The sequence below is a fragment of the Pipistrellus kuhlii genome, unplaced genomic scaffold, assembly GCF_014108245.1.
Source record: "Pipistrellus kuhlii isolate mPipKuh1 unplaced genomic scaffold, mPipKuh1.p scaffold_m20_p_15, whole genome shotgun sequence".
Lineage (NCBI taxonomy): Eukaryota > Metazoa > Chordata > Mammalia > Chiroptera > Vespertilionidae > Pipistrellus > Pipistrellus kuhlii.
This window is the reverse complement of record NW_023425460.1, coordinates 631,289-647,628: the sequence shown is the minus strand read 5'-3', so window position 1 is coordinate 647,628 and position 16,340 is coordinate 631,289.

Sequence of the window (16,340 nt, the reverse complement as noted above, 5' to 3'; positions counted from 1 at the left end):
AAGACGAGTCATCAGGCTGGAGACCCAGGAAATAGCCGATGTTGCAGTTAAAGTGTGAAGGCCATCCACTGCAGAATTCCGTCTTGCTCAGAAGAGGTCAGTCTTGTGTTCTATTCAGGCTTAACTGTGGGATGAGGCCCATCACATTATAAAGGGCAATGAGCATTGTTCAAAATTCGCCAATTCAAATGTTAATCATATCCAAAAATATTCTCAAAGAAACACCCAGAATAAAGATGTTTACTATATATTAGGTCCAGCCAAGTTGACACATAGAATTACCCAGCACTATTCTACTAAGGTGAATCTATAGGACACATCAGATTAATAAAGAAGTATATTATCCAAGAATTCAATACCTGGCATTTTACTTTAAATACCTTATTAGCAAAATGTCCTATATGCAGTCATTAAACATTTACTGGACACCTGTAAGTGCTAGGCCCTGTGCTGATGAGCACTGCAGAGAACAAGTTGGAGTTACCCTCTTCAAGGAGCTCATAGGAGATACATGCATGACTATCATTTTGCATGTGTTATCACTGCTATATAGCCACATGACCAACTACTAGTTTCAACATATCATTTGTCAAGTAGGGCCTTTCTCAATGAACTAAGTAAGTATGTACAGATCAGTAATGGGTTTGGTACAGAAAAACTGAGTAAGTATAAATAGTCATACTTTACAAAAGAGTAAATATAGTCAGCCTATCTTGGAGTATGTGCCTAAAACTTACCCTTCAAGCCTTGTCCCAGAAGCCTTGTCTGCACTTATGACACTTGGCCTCCCTGTTCTTTCCCTTCTGGATTGTAATTGCCTTGGATTCTCCAAGCCACAATTTCCTCAAAAGTAAATTTTATCTATTAGTCAATAACTTCAATGACAACAGAAATTGGCCTGGATGTTCTCCTCACCTGACATATTAGTTACATTATTATTATCATACTTATTACTATATCTATTAACTCAGAAAAGAGAAGCTCTTTCATGAATTTGTACCTTCTGAGCATTAACATTGTACCTGTAAGAGTCAGGTTAAGTTCACTTAATGAAGGTATCTCTTCATAGCATAGCAGAGGACTTTTTCACTCCAGATTGTATGATATGACACAAGGGCATGCCAAGACTGATTGAGCCCATGCTCAGTTAAGAGAGCTATGAACATTTCACCATACAGCCCTAACACACACTTGAAAAGTTTTAATTGTTTACTTGTATGGTGGTTTGAATAATGTCTCCCTGACTAGACTATAGCTCCATAGGAATTATGAACAATACATAACTAAACTAAGCAGGGGAGACTAAGTGAGACCACAAAACCAAATCTCCAAACTTCAAACGTTAGTGTGTAACACAATGAAGGCGTATTTCTTTAATACTCATTCTACATGTCCATTATGGGTTGGTAGGAGACTCTACTCCACATAGTCACTCAAAGATCCAGGAAGATAGAGGCTCCACCATTCTGTTGTGGCAACATGATCTGGAACATGTAGTGTCCTCAATCATTGGGGCTAGTCATGTGCAGAATGGTCTTGTGCCAGCAATTGGATATTTTAGCTCTAGAGTGACATCCAATCACACGCCCTTGACCAAGAGTCTCCAGCCTCATGGAACTGCAAAGGATCTGAAAATATAGTAGACCATAGACAATATTTCATGAGCATTACTCTTTCTGCTACATTAGCACATTACTAGTATAGATGTCTAGTAAATACTTTTATTGAATATATGAATGGATAAGTAAATGATTGCTTAAAGCAAACTCTAAAACTTTACAATGACTCCTGATCTGTTTCTAGCCACACCTCACCATACATGGCAGGGAAGTCTGGTTTCATCTGGATTCTTTCTCTAAGCCCCAAGCCATTTGATTAAGTTTCCATTCAATGCTGATAATGCCCATGTCACCCATGAGAAACTGAACCTATCTGAGCTTTTAGTATTTACTTGGGAAGTTCTTTAATGGGCTGGGTTAGTGTACTCATAATTTCCAGTGTTAGGTCCTAAAACAAACAAAATTTAGCTCTAGAACTTGCCAAGGACTTTCAGGCCATGAAAAAAAAGCAAAAGGTTGAAAAGTAATTTTCTCCAAGAAAATTCGTCTTTATGAAAAATAGCACTAATTATGTCTGGAGACATGAAAAAGAGAGGCAGGAACAGAGAACAACCCTCTTAAGGTCTGTTCACACAGTGCATAGAATCTAAAGTCCCAAAGAGGTCGCTTAAAGACAGACCTTCTAATAGCAGGTGCAAAGACATGAAATACCTTTCTCTGCTCATTTATCACTACCTTGCCATTTCTGGGAAAATGTTTCATCACCTTTAATTCTTAATTTTCAAATTTGTATCTCTCAATAAGCCAATTAACTACCTGTACCAATTGAAGAATGGATTAAAGGATGGGGAGAGAGAAAATAGGAAATTCTGAAACACATTGAAAGAAATAATCCAAATTCCTGTTCTAGACCCACTTGGTTGCTTACTCCATCCATAGCCCTTCATAGAGAGCTGGCCCCTAGAACAGAGAATGAATGCTTCCAATGTAGCTGACTGACCTACAGGCTGAAGAGGCTCATTCATTGGCTGACAAGATGCTCTATCATTAATTTTAAATTGAGTTCTGGGGACCTATAACTAATCAATAGCAGCTACTTAAGATAAAAATGGATTCAAGGCTTAGGCAGTCTTACTGTAAATTGAGAAAAAGAAGTAAACAGAGGATGCTGGTTCAGAGAAAGAGCTCAGATCCATGAGAAGCAGATGTGAGGATGACATGTCACCCTGGGGAGAAGATGGGAGCCCCAGTGTCTGACTTCCCAGACAGGCTACTTTTCATAGCTTTGCAACATCCCACCCCATGCATGAATGCCGTGAAATCAGTCATGTCCATTTCGGCCAAAAGAGCCTGATTTTACACATGTTAATATTATAAATGACTAGGGGCCCAATGCATGAAATCGTGCACCTTGAAAGGAACTGTGAGCCATGAGACTGCGGTGGACACAGGGTGGGTCTTGGCCCATCCTCCTCCACATCCCCGCCTGGCCCCTCCCGCCATGGCCCCCAGTCCTCTATCTGCTGGCAGCCCTGTTCCTCCTCTGTTGCCACTCCCATGTTGATGGCACCTGCCCCACTCACACCTGCTGATGGCAAGGAGTAATTGGAACCAGCATCAGCAGCAGGTGTGAGCAGGGCCAGAGCCATCAGTGAGTGCAAGCAGCGGCTGCTACCCCAATCGCTCCTTGGGAGCACGGGGAGGAAGAGGTGGAGAACCCCTCAGGGGCAATTAGGGCCAGCAGCTGCCTCTCACACCCACTGACAACCCCAATAGATTGGGGCCAGCAGCAGGTGCAAGCGCTGGGTGGGACTGTGGAGCACCATAGCAAAGTATTTTCAGTAGCCACCAGAGCCTCGCCCCTAGGACAGCGACCAGTGCCCTGCCTTGGCCTGGCATCCCCACTCACCTGCTCCACCATCCCAACTCGGTCAATGCCCACCATGTTCCAAGTGCGCCCCCTGGTGGTCAGCGCATGTCATTGCGACTGGTTGTTCAGTTGTTCTGCTGTTCAATCTATTTGCATATTAGGGTTTTGTATATATAGATAATTAACATTTACTATACACTCATTTTTTTTTATCCAACTTCACATTAAAACTTTTACATTATTGTCTCATTATTTCTCATGTTATTCTTATGAGGAAAATGCTATTTTTAAACCTCATTTTACAGGTGAGAAAACTGAGACTCTGAGAGTTAAATAATTTGATTGCAATGCCAAGTTGAAGCAAAGATTAAATACAGATAGATTTTACTCAAAATTTACATTCTTAGCTGCCATATTAGACTGCTCCTTGACCCCCAAACTGAGCAACCTCATGGGTTTGAGAATCACAAAGTTCACCTCTTGACTCTCATGGACAATGACCTTGTAAAATAAAGTTGAAAGAGTGTGAGCTTCTGCATGGGTGAGACTGGGATTAAATCCTGGCTCTTCCATTCACTTACTCTCCCACCAGCCCTCACCTTCTTCATCTATAAAGTTAAAACTATAATATCTAATCTCCAGGGTTGCAAGCAGACTAAAGGAGGTGGCAGATGTGCTTGGCACAAAGCAGAGCACCTGGTCAATATTAATAAATATCAGCGGAGTTCCCTCCCCCTATTTGTAAGGTAGTTTATATTAATAAGGAGCTATATTTGCAAAAGACAGCGCATGGCATGTACATTATGTCCCTTGTCACCCTCCACAGTACAATTTCTGAGATGCTTTGGCCATCAGCTTGTAATACGGGCCAGCAACACCTTGAGGCATTCACAAAGCCTCGGCTCAGTGCTTTTACCCGAGGAGCACTGATCCCGAGTGAAGGCCATTTTTTGTTCTAAAATGTGTGCTATTCTCAGGGAGCTGAGAGGATCGTCCGTACACAGTAAGAAATGCCTGTCTGCTTTTACTTTAGTTGTCACCAGTGAAAAGTATTACTGTAGGTTAATGAATTTTTCCAAAAGAATAATCTGTCACAGGGCAAAGGAGGTGGGAGGAGGGAAGAGGGTGATTACCGGTACCAGTGTGACTGCAGCACCAGCTTCCTTAATTAATGCTGCTCCTGCCAAAACTGGTTTGGCTCAGTGGATAGAGCGTCGGCCTGCGGACTGAAGGGTCCCAGGTCCGATTCTGGTCAAGGGCATGTACCTTGGTTGCGGGCACATCCCCAGTGAGGGGTGTGCAAGAGGCAGCTGATTGATGATTCTCTCTCATCAATGTTTCTAGCTCTCTATCCCTCTCTCTTCCTTTCTGTAAAAAATCAATAAAATATTAAAATATTAAAAATAATAATAATAATAATAATAATAATAATAATAATAATAATAATTAACGCTGCTCCTGCAGACAACTGCAAGTGAACCTCAGCTGGACAGATTCGTGTCCACCAGGGATGGATTCTAACTATACCTCTGAGGAGACTGTCTCCCTGCTCAGCCACCGGATATCAGCAAACACACAGCTACAGGGGTTTCTGTGGGTGGTCTCGGGATCACCTCCTTTCTCAGACAGAAGAGTGGATCAGCCCTCTTCTTGCAGAAAGGGTAGCTGTGCAGAGCACATGACCACACAGCACAAAGAAGGGAACGTGAGAGAAAACCCCCCTTCCCCAGAGTCACTGAAAAGCCTCCTTTTGTTCAGGAACAAGTTGAGCTTCTGAAGTTGGTGTCTTCTGCCTGCTTGCTACTCAAAGTGTAGTCATTCTGTGGGCCAGCAGCATCAACATCCCTGAGAAGTTGTTAGAAGCAATGCAGAACCCCAGGCCCAACTGTAGCCCTCCTCAGTAGGAATCAGATGGGTGGGGTGGCTGTAGGGGGGTTGTAAATGCATATTCTGTCTCAGAAGTCTGGGGTGGGGCCTGAGATTTCTCATGTCAAGCAAGCTCTCCACCAAGTGGCGACAATGCTATTGGGCTATGGAGCAACCTTTGAACAGGAGGCTCTGCAAATTTAATTGACAAGCCCCTGCCCATTCTGAGCAACATCCGGCATCACTGTCATCTCAAGTTGTCATTCATCTGATGTCACTGGAGCAGAGACATCTACCTGCTCACCCAAATTCAATGACCAGCAGTCCCCTGTTATCCATGATGAATAACTTCCAGGACCCCCACTGCACTCCTAAAACCGTGCATAGTACAAAACCCTGATACACTATGTTTTTTCCATATACATACATATATGCCTCTGATAAAGTTTAATTTATAAATTCGGCACAGTAAGAGGCTAAGAGTATCTGTTAATAAAATAGAACAATTATAATGATATATTATAATAATAGTTATGTGAATAACCTCTCTCTCCCTCCCTCTCTCAAAATATTTTATTGTACTGTACTCACCCTTCTTCTTGTGATGGTGTGAGATAAAATGCCACTGTGGCTATAACTTAGTTGAGGTGTGACAGCAAAACCAGCACAAATTTCTTTTTCTTCTTCACAGTTTTATGGAGAGGAGATTGGCTATTACCATAGATTTAGCAACCTCATGATATAATTTGTTTCTTTCCTTACTAACTCTAGAACTTTCACCTTTTCACTTAAAGGAAGCACTTCATGGCTTCTCTGTGGCACACCCATATTGCCAGCATCACTACTCTTGTGTTTAGGAGCCATTATTAAGAAAAATGAGGGTGACCTGAATGCAAGCACTGTGACAGTCTCTCTGATACTAAGTGAGACCAGTGGGCAGTTTATCCAGAGTGGATACACTGGGCAAAGGACAATTCATGTCCCCACCTGGATGGAGCAGGATGGAGTAAGATTTCATCATGCTACTCAGAACAAAGTATGAGCTAAGACTTATGAATTGCTTCTTTCTGAATTTTCCATTTAATATTTTCTTACGGCAGGTGACTGAAACCAGAGAGCAAAACTTTGGATAAAGGGTGACCACTATACTTCCTTCAACAGTATAAAATTAGCCCTCTCAGACATTATCACCAGGGGTGACCACCTGACAGGCTCTCATCAATGTGATGTGAGCAGCAAAGCTATAAATTACATCCAGGCCAGGACTTTCAGGAAGTGGGGTGCTTTCTCCACTCTCTTTTCCCTCTGCTTGCTGTGGACTCTGAAGTCTAGATGGAAGGCAGAGCAACAAGATAGGAAGAACCTGTGTTCCTGAATCAACATGTGGAAGAAAATCATCCTCTGATCTCCAACTCTACACTGGGCTGTTACATGTGCAGAAAAGGAATTTCTATTATTTTATGCAATTGCAACTATGGGATTTCTTTTCTAAGCAGTTAGTGTTACCTTAACTAATAACACCACCACCATTATGGTCTTCCAAAACTTACATGGCTACATTTTACTAGTTATGGCTAGTCTCTGCCCATGCACTATGCAAGACTTTTAACATCTGTTGTCTCTAAATCCCCACAGCTGTAGACTTCATTTTGCAGTTATAGAAACTGCAGCTCCAGAGATCCTATATAATAAAAGCCTAATATGCTAAGTATCTGGTCATCCATTCAACCAATCTAAGGGTAATATGTTAATAATATGCTAAAGCCACTCAACCACTTGTTATGATGTGCACATTGGGGGAAGACACTCCAATTAGTAGGTTAGCTTCCTGCTGGGGTCTGGCCAATTGGGAATGAGCAAGATGAACTGGACATACTCTGGAGCCCTCCTGTGGTCCCTTCCCTGCTGGCCAACCTTTCAAGTCCCTCCCTGGCCCTGATCATGCATTGTTAGGGTCCCTTAGCCTGGCTTGTGCCCTCTTGCAATCCGGGACCCCTTGGGGGATGTCAGAGAGCTTGTTTCAGCCCAATCCCTGCAGGTCAGGCTAGGGGACCCCACTAGTGCACGAATTCATGCACCAGGCCTTTAGTATTAAATAACTTGCTCAGGATCCCACTCCTAGCTAGTGCTAGGCTGGAATTCAAATCAGGTGTGTTCTAATGTGAACAAGAACAAAGCTGGTACTACAAGGAGCTCAGTTACCAAGCAGATTTGTCTGCACAACACATGAGATTTAATCCCAGGCTAGTTCTTACTACTTCATATTGCTGCTTTCACGAGCCTTCCCAAATGCCCTTTCTCCTCCTGCCTCTGCCCTTGGTACTCTCCCTCACAAGGTAATTACTAATAAAAATCCTAATGGTATGCAGGAATTTCCAGTCATCTAGCCCTAGGCCTCTCCTGGAGCTACCTTCTCCCTAGTGTCGGTCTGTATTTTGCAGCACAGAATGGTTGCTGTCAAGATTGTTTAATGTTCCTTGTAGGTCAAGACTATTGGCTGCTTCAGCGATGCCATTATCGCTGAGCTGGCCTCCTTCACTTGCAGTTTCTGTTATTGTGGATTTCCCCCCTTCTCCACCTCCTTGCACAGACATATACTCACAGAGCTGTAAGAGCAGCTGCACTAATTTCTCCCCAGCCAGGGGTAGCACAATGTATGGGGAATAGAAGAGGTGGTAAAATTAGCCCTGAAAGCTGCTATGCTCCCCACTCACCCCACCAGTCCAGGGAATCTCAGGTCTGAATCCCGGCCATCACCTTGCTGTTTCATGTGCCCGCTTTCCCTCTGTGTTCACCTCCTGGCCTCTGCCACCCCTTCCTGCATGTGAATTTGACCAGTAAGGTGGTCACTCTCATTGCACAACTCCTCTGTCCATCCTCAGCGTGTGTAAAAGTTGTTCCAGATGTGAAGGGAGGGTAAGCCTGAGTCAGTGTTGAACTGGGTGCAAAGACAGAATGAGGTGTTCTGCCTAAGATGGCCAGAAAACAAAAATGACAAGGAGAAAGAGAAGCCGGAGTCCTTACTTATGAACAGCCCACCTCTGCTACCACACCTTGCCTGGAGAAGGGGGAAGGTGCCAGCATGTTCCCAGGTGGGAGAGAGAGCTGGGTCTCCCATCCTTGCTCTGCTCATGTCTGTCTTACTGTCCACCACAGAATCAGGAGCTGCTGGTGGTGAGGGTATCACATCCCTGGCTCTGACCCTGACATTCACCATGTGTCACTGGTGTCTTCACCGAGCCATAAAGGGAAAGTTTGGATACCTAGTGGGAAGAATGAGCAGGAGGAAGGATCTCAAAAGACAAAGGTCCTGTCTTTTGTGGCAGAGGGGATCAGCCAAAGGGAAAAGTCAGCAAGCAGGAGGGAGAAGGAGGGCAGGACAGTCCCAGACCTAAGCTGATGCTGGCAACTGTCCACAGGCTCGCAGCTGGGAATCAGGATCAGCTCAGCCTCCCTCTGATGGATAACTGGCCTCTGAGTAGGTCAAGCCCCCCTGGACATGTGTCTCCATGGAAGTGGCATTTAAGGAGAGAAATGTCAGAGAAAAATATCTTGAAATGAAGATGCTGACTTCGTTTGTAGCTATTTAAGCCTTCTAGCCCTCCTTCTCCAAAGGCTGCCCTGGGGGTCCTTCCTGCAGAGCTGTCGTGCTCACAAGTGCCTTATGCTGTGAACATGAAAGCTCCAGACATTACCCTCCCCACACTCCAGAAGGACTGCACCAGCCCCACCCAGCGCCCTGGCCCACATTCACAATCCTGGCTCTCAGTGATCCAGGCCATGGCTATTTGCTCTCAATTTGAATGCAAAAGTAAAAACATGTCTGGAGCTTCCAACCCAATGGAAGAGACAGCTGCGGACAATTGCCTTATGGTATGCAAAGGATGCTGGGTAAGAACTGTGGGGGCACAGGAGATAAACTTGCTCTAAACTTGGGAGCAGGAAAGGCTTCCTGAGAAAGAAGCTTCCTGAGCTGGATTGGAAAGGATGACTAAGAGTTAAGCCAAGTGAAGGGGGAAATCCATGGAGGCACAGCGGTAGAGTGAGAGGACAGGACCTACGAGGTTACAATTACTAGAGAATGAACAGAGGATGAGGGGAGGGAGGCTGAGCATGGGCTGAGTTGAGGGGGAGGGGGAGAAGAAGGTGAAGAGCTGGGAACAGGTGTCAAGTGTCTCAGAGACATTTAGAATACTCATTCTAGCAGCCAGATGGAGACTATTGGAAAGATCAAGATGGGGGGGAAATGGAGTGAGAAGATTCAGGTGAGGAGTGAATAGTGGCCTGAATTAGATAAGAGTCTTGCAAAGGATTCAAGCAATTCCCCCGGTTGAACCCATAGAACCTGTCTGTAAGAGATGGGTATGAGGGGACAGGAAGGCTATTGACTCAAAAGAACATAAGGGTAGTGGATGGCATTGCCTGCTGTGAGGAGAGCCACAGCTGGGGGGAGGAGAGTATGTTGAATTTGAGGAGCCTGGGCGATAGCATTTGTAGATGTACAGCTGGTAGCTAGATTACCAACCTGTAACTCCTTCCTGCTACACACTGAAGAGACCAAGTCTGTTATTCACACTCACATAGCTGGTGCACTGTAAATGCTAAGTGAGGTATACATAGGGCAAATCCTAGGGACCCACAAGACCCAGGGATGGAAGCAGGGGAGCATATTCTACTTATTGAGACAAAAATGGATGATACACAGACTTAATTCAATTCTTACAACAGCCTTGGAAGTGGTATTATTATTTTATTTTGTTTTAGAAGAAACTAAAGAACAAAGGAGCAAAATAAGCTGTCCTATCCCATAGTTCTGCATGGTAGTCTTACCCTTCAAACCCTGTTCTGACTTGAGATACAAGGTTCAGAGTTTGAGCTCTGGAGTTGGATGAGCCTGGCTCAAATCCTGGCTGGTGCCCACTAGCTATGTAGCTTTGGGGAAGTTAACTAACAACTCTGAGGCAGTTCCCTCAACTATAAAATACAAATGTGTATAACACAAACCTCCTGGAATGGTTTGAGAATTGAACGGGATATTTCAGGTGAGCTAACAACACAGCTCTGGCACAGTGAGTGCTCAGTAAATGCCAACTCACATTGCTCCAGAGCTCCTCGCCCGGCCTCTGCACCACGCTGTCAGAGCCAGCACGAAGGGGTCCATGCTTGCTGTCTTGTTTCTCTTTTAAGAAAAAGGTCATTTCATTCACTGTCAGGTAATCAGCCCCAAAGTTAGAGGTCACCCAATGGTATTTTGTCTAACACAGCACAGTGATAAAGAAAAAGCCAGAACCTTCTCCACAGGGATGCTTGTGTGTGAGTTCATTCTTCTCTGACTTTGGTAATTTACTGGCTCTTGTATCATATGCATATTTTGGGAAGGAAATCAAAAGCCTATTTGCAATATATAATTTCACACTGTGCATGGGCACACACACACACACACACACACACACACAACTTCTGCCTTTGAAACAATCTCGCATTGGCCTTGAAAACGTACACCAGTGTTCTTAAAGTATGGTTGCAGGTTCAGCAGCATCTGAGAGTTTGTTAGGAATGTGAATTCTCAGCTTCGCCCTAGATCTATCGAACCAGAAGTTCTGAACGTTGGGCCCAGCTTGTTATGAACAAGTCCTCAAGATGATTCTGATGCCCACTCAAGCCTGAGACCCACTGGTTGAATAAAGAGGAAAAAAGAAGCCCCAACTTGCCACCACTAGAGTGAAGTTCAGGAGAGGTCAGTGGGGTCAGTCCTCGTCCCCCTGCAAGAGTGACATCAAAGATCCGACCTTCCTCAAATAATCTTCCTCTACCTTCCATCCCCAGAGCTACAGTGGAAAGCTCTTGAGCACCTGGGATATTTGTAATCTTGAAGAGGTAGGTCCAACCAACAGGCCACCTAGTCCTATGCTGAGCCAAGAATTCTCCAGCCCCAAACCTAAAGCTTGGAAAAATGTCTTACAAATCTCACATCACCTTTCCCTCCTAAACATCCCATCCTTCTGATGCCTGGAAAAGTGCTTAATACTTATTTATATGGGATAGGGTTAAATATGTTTTTATTGCAGAGAGAGAGAGAGAGAGAGAGAGAGAGAGAGAGAGAGAGAGAGAGAGAGAGATATCAGTTGCTTCCCACATGCACCCAATCAGGGATCACACATGTAACCTGGCAAGTGCCCCGACTGGGAATCAAACCGGCAACCTTTTGGTGCACAGGATGATGCTCAATTAACTGAACCATCCCAGTCAGGGCATGTATGTGATTTTTACTCCAAGAAACACCAACGCCAACAGAACGAAGGTGCCAAATTGAATGAGTGAAGTGACCTGCTTTGGGGAAGAACGAGTCAGGAATGCTGAGGCCTATGGTAAATAAAGAGGATGTGACAATTTTAAAACGTAAAAGATTGCCGTCCCAGCTGTGGCCTTGCAATGTATTAAGTCCAATGTGTCCAGATCTTCTAATACTTCAGGTGAAGCCTGAAATCCAGATGTGCATGTGTGAAATCACACTAATGTGAATGTTGCTCAGCTGTTTTCACACAGCTGTGAGCCAGACTTGGCTACAGGCTAAATATTTGTGACCTCAGCTTCACAGAAATACAGATCTCCTTTATTCAAAAGAGCTATTCAGGGACATTTTTGACTGGAATTGTCTTGGTTGCTGATGGCCTTGACATTTTGTACAATACATTTTATTAAGTAAGACTTTGAATTTCCAAGACCAATGAACACTTCTAGAAAACATTGGTGAACAAGCACTGACTACCCTCATGCCCTTCCTAATAATCTGTCACCCCTCCAAACTAAAAGGGAAACACTAATACATTCTAATATAGACTGCTGTTTCTACATTTGTCCCTGGATTAGATGGCATCCTCCGAGGACCCTCCTTGAGTAAACAGTGACATCCACTGGTTAAAAATTAGATTCTGTGCTAGAGTCCCAGAAGAAAAGAAACCGCCCACAGGTTAGCAAGATCATTTTGATCCAGGCTGGTGATTCCCAGGTATCAACAGACACCTAAAAGGAATGAATCCAAAATAAAGAAAAGGCATATCTTGGAAGAACACAGATGTCAATAAGAATAAGAAATAAATGCTATTCCCAATGCATGGTGAGCTGCTTTTGTAACAAGAAATGAAAAGCATATAATCTTTATGCAATATTATACTAACTAATAAATTAGCAAGCCTGTTGGAACAAAAGCAGGAACAATTTTTTTTTTCTTGGTAACAACCTCTATTCTAGCCTCTATTTTAGTACATTGCAGGGACCAGCAGTTCCAGTTCTGGTCTAGATAGGAGCTGATTGACCACAAGAATTCAGCTGACACTGAAGAATTCAATATGCTGACAATAGATCTTTGTTGGAACCAGATAGACTACTGCCTACATGTCCTACTTATAAAAGCCACTGGCTTGACCAGAGATGTTCACATGGTTTTTAGGACAGAAATCTGCCATCTTTTTTGATCACTAGCACCTGAATAAACCTCTTTGCTTGTCATCAATGTCTATCTCACAAGTCAAACCTGCATTCAAGAATACTTCGAATTTCAGAATCACATGGTCTCCTAGCTGTGTTTAGAATAAGATGTAAGATGTCAGAGAAGAAGGACCTGTGGTTCTGTATTATCTAGTACTAGTTGCCCAATGCACAAAATTTGTGCACATTAAAAGGGAATTAATTAGAAGAAATATTTTAATATTGCTATTTGCCCTTTCCCTATAATAGAAGTGTCAGAGGTGAAAGAAAATTAGTAAAATGTATATGAAAATCTCTCTCCTGTCAGAGTCTGGGGCACTCACGGGACCTAAGTCAAGTCCCCGCCCACCACCTGCCCACACTTTGAAAATGCAGCAGACCCAAAGCTGGCCGACCCCACCCCCATTGGGTGAGAGCATGACCCAGCCAACCCCACCCTCATCAAGCCCCTGGGGGGGAGTGCAATCTCAGGTCCCCTGTCAAGCCCTCCCAGGAGGGGGGCACAACCTTAAGTCCCCTGGCCCAGCACCAGGTGTGGCCTGAGGTCCCCTGTCAAGCCCTACCAGGTTGGGGACACAGCCTGAGGTCCCCCAGCCAGGTGCTGGGGTTGGGGGTAGGGAGATGTAGGGAGAGATACATGGCCTGAGGTTCCCCATCAAGCCCAACCCCTCTCCTCGCCCCCACCCCCACCCCCCACAGCGTCACATCAGCCCTGAATGGGGATGCATGCAGGCAATGTCACATCCCTAGCCAGGGATGCAGGCAGGCAGCTTCACCTCAGCGCTGGGTGGGTAGCTGGGCAGGGACACACGCAGGCAGCATGACATTAGCATGCTTAAGTCTCCGCCCCCATCCCCACCCACAGACTGGTTGTGACTGGGACACCATAAGGGACAAATCAGCATATTGCCTCTTTATATGTGTAGATAGAATCTCCAGCCCCACATGGCTATGAGGCTCTTAAAATGTGACCAGCTGTTTTACAATGTGCCGTACATATTAGTGATGCTCTTTGAAAATTTATTAATGAAAAGGAGTGTAAAATACCTCATTAATAATGTTTCTATGTGTGACATGTTTAAATAATCATAATTTTTACATATAGGGTTAAATAAAATATATTCTAAAAATTAATTTCCACTGTGTGTTTTTTTACTTTTTAATTATAACTACTAGAAAATTTAAAATTATACATATGGTTGACATTCTCTTTCAATGGGTTGCACAGTAGTATGTTATCTAGCGCCATCATTATCAGCTCTGCTGAGCAGCAGAAACTCCTGGGGAGCTTGTACAATACACCAAAGTGGGGGCTTCAGCCTCACAGATTCTGATTCAATTGCCAAAGGCATGTAATTGGCAGAAACACCAGGAACTGTGCTTTCTTTCAGTTGCTTCTACATCTAACCTACCCTTGATTCCCCTGAATTAATTTTGATGTCTAATCCTCCTCAAGCACCACTTTCACCTAGCATATCGCAGCTCACATATATATAACGACTTTATTCACTTAACAGAGATTAGGCATCTGCCTTGCACTCTGGGCACTAAGAATCCGGGATGAAGAAGATGGATCATGTTCTTCTCTCTTAGGCCTTACATTCGGGGTAGAGTGGAAAAGATCATTCAATCAAGGAAAATATCAGCAGGGAACTAAAACAGAGTGATGCCAAAGAGACAGGTTGGGTGGCCCCTTTAACTTAGATGGCCATGGGAGGCCTCTCTCAGGCAGTTCAATGGAGGTCTGCATGATGCGCTCTGAGAGTACGTCTCCAGGACGAGCACTCCAGGCAGAGTGAGCAGCCCACACAAGGTGGTGGGTGCATTTGAAGAACCAGAAAAAGGGCATGGTGACTAAATTTACCCAAAACCCAGTGAGAGGAGAAGGGGATAAATTAAGCATAAATTAAGGAAGTTAAGTCTGAACTAGGTTAAAATGAAGCAGGGGCATGGGAAGGAACATTCCAAACAGGGAATAACATGCGCAAAGTTTCTGGCTGCAGTGAGAATGTCCAAGTCCTGAGGAAGGCTGTGTGCCTGGGTCCCAGTGAGCCAGGAGCAATGTGGTGTGAGCCAGAGACACAAGTTGAAGCCCGAGGATGAAGGGCCTCATAGCTCCTGTCGGGTTACAGGCATTATCTGACATGAATGTTTTGAGGGGGTGTTTTAAAGAGTGTTTTCGGAAGAGGGTGTATTCATACTTCTAAAAAATAGGGAGTTATATATGTATACATATATGTGTTTATTACACAGTAATAAGCATCTTTGGCAGTACATACAAAAAACTGGTAACAGTGAGGAAAATATTATACTTTTCACTGTATACTTTATGCAAGTATTGCATTTTTAAGAGATAAAAAATATTTTTAAATGTAAAAACTAAGTTGATATATGAGATTTGTCAAGGCTTTTACACTCACTGTTCACTCTGGCTGGAATATTCCACCATGGACTTGTGTGTGAAGCATGCTATAATTCAGTTTTTGCTCAAGTACTAGTTTATCAAAGAGGCCTTTCTTGACCACCTATGAGGAAGCATCCCTATTATTATCATTATAATTAGCTAGTTAATATTGATGAAAGGACCAGAGCAAAGGAGAGGCAGACATTATAAGCACAGTCATCTGTGCAGCTATAGCTTCACACTTCCTAGGGAACAGTAGATCACAGGGAAAGGAAACAAAGGAGGAGACAGAGCATGTGCAGAGAAGTTGGGGTGATGTAGGGAAGTACTTAACTGTCAGTCAAGTCTTAAGAACAATGGATTGGCTGAAAGGTGGCCCCATCTGAAGTGGAATGTTAAGATCCCCAAAGAGTTCTTGTCTTCTTGTGCTCTCTTGTTCCATGACCCGCTCTCACCTGGCCTGGACTTTAACATGGAACAGAAGTCCTGGGTAGTGGCCTTAACTCTGGCCCTGCTGAAGACAAGACTGGGCTTTTTCCATGATGGGGTGGACAGGGATGAGACCTTGGAGGGAGCAGCCTTAAGTTTATATCACAATAAAGCTTTCCACTAAACCCCCTCCTTCCATGGGGGCCTCAGGAAATTCTTTTTTGTGGCACCCCAAGAACTCCATTTCTACCAATAACACTATCACCACCTAACCCCAGTTTTATTTTCTTCATATCACTTGAAGTTATACTTTTGTCTCTAATAATACACACATATGAGGAGTATGAGGAGACCTAGAAGCCAGGCTGCCTGGGTGTGAGCCGTGGCTCTCACTCTTATTAGCAGAGTGACCTGACTGAGCAAGTCACCTCACCTCTCTGCACCGTTAGCTCCACAAGTAAGATTTCCCTCCCATCTGATGGCTTGTTGTGAGGATTGAAGGAGTCACTGTGAGAACAGCCAGAGCAGTGGCTGGGACATGTTAGCACTGAGTAGGTGTTAGCTCCTCTTGTTCTCCACCTCCGAGGCCAGTCTCATGCCTCTGTGCTCCAACTCGTGGATTTTGTCTAAAAGCTAAAGTGTCCTCCCTACAGCTGACCTTGTCCTCCTGGCAGACATCCAGGCATCTTTAAGACCCAGCTGCCACTGCCTGGACCTCACCCTG